We start from the raw sequence: 1,559 nt of genomic DNA, 5'->3' as shown, positions 1-1,559 counted from the left end.
CCCAGACTAAGATCTGGAAAGGAGGCCTGGCTTGAGATATAGAGCACGGCCCGCCTTGGCTACACCTGCAGCACAGGGATATCAGACCCGAAAGAGTGAGTTGCAACACTTGGTTTGAAAAGGGACTGGCACATGGCCACTTTTCTCTCCACAACCACCAAGGCAGGACCTCAGGGAGTGGTTGGCAGGATGCAGTGGAGGCTAAGACCTGCCTACACCAAACCACGCCCATCCCCGCTATAGAGCAGCCTTTTTTTTTTTTTTTTCTTCACCAGAGCCCGGGGCAAGACCAACATGGATGCACTCCCCTGATTAATTCTGGTCACTGGCTTGCTTAAACAGTCACATTTAATCCATTCTCTAGATGTATATTCTACACCTCCACCATTACCTTTTTATCTCTCTCTCTGCAGTAATCAGACTATATAGTTTCTCTGAGTAGCATTACCTTCATTTCTTTCGACTCGCCTCTCACCATATTCCCCTCTTTCTCTCTCTGAATTAAGCCTCTTTGTCTCTCTGCCTGCTTGCTCATTTCATTTCCAATTTTGCTTCCTCCCCGCCCTGTCATTTCTCCCTTTGTATATGCTCTTCCATCAGCACTGCATACACCCGGCTCTTTATTTGTAGCTGGGAATTCTGGTTCTATCCTTTAGACTGTCCTTTGTCTAGTCGTTTTTTTTCTCTTTTATTTTCTTTTTTCTTCTTTCTTTTTTAATGTATTTTTATTTTTATTATTAGTCTTCCTTCCTTCCTTTATGTCTGTGTGCGTGTGTGTCCCTTCCTTTTTTTTCCTTTTCTATTTCCTTTTCGGTTTGCGTGTTTGTTGGATTTGTCTGTGCGTTTGTGTGCTTTTTTCCCCTGTGTGTTTGTCTGTCTGTTTTCTTTTCCAGGGCTATCTCAAGAAACAAGCAAAAGTACACATGGCGGAGAGTCCCAAATACCACTACGAGTAGAAAAATAAAATAACCAAGGTCTCAACAAGAGAGACCAAGAGACACCATTTAAAGAACACTTCCTGAATGGACAGGCCTTGGACAGTCAAAGAGCCTTCTTTGGTACAGCAGCACTCGCAGGTGCAGAGCACATAACAAGCTTTTAAAACTAACAAGAGACAGAAAGCTTACCAAAATGACGAAACAGAAGAACTCTCCTCCAAAGACATTCTAGGAAGAAATGACAGCTAAACAACTGCTCAAAACAGACATAAGCAACATAACTGAACAAGAATTTAGAACAATAGTCATAAAATTAATCGCTGGGCTTGCAAAAGGCATGGAAGACATCAGAAAAACTATTGCTACAAAGACTGTGGAGCTTAAAAATAGTTGTGATGAATTATAAAATGCTATAAATGAGAGGCATAATAAAATGGAGGCGTCCAATGCACAGATTGAAGAATCAGAAAGGAGATCAGTGATTCAGAAGACACAATTAGAGAAAAAGAGGAAGCTGAGAAAAAGAGAGATAAACTGATCCAGGAACAAGAAAAGAGAGTTCGAGAACTCAGCAATACAATCAAATGGAACAATATCCATATCATAGGAATCCCATAAGAG

This window comes from Hyaena hyaena, unplaced genomic scaffold, assembly GCF_003009895.1.
Source record: "Hyaena hyaena isolate Hyena2069 unplaced genomic scaffold, ASM300989v1 scaffold_1932, whole genome shotgun sequence".
NCBI lineage: Eukaryota > Metazoa > Chordata > Mammalia > Carnivora > Hyaenidae > Hyaena > Hyaena hyaena.
Note: the sequence above shows the minus strand (reverse complement) of the source record.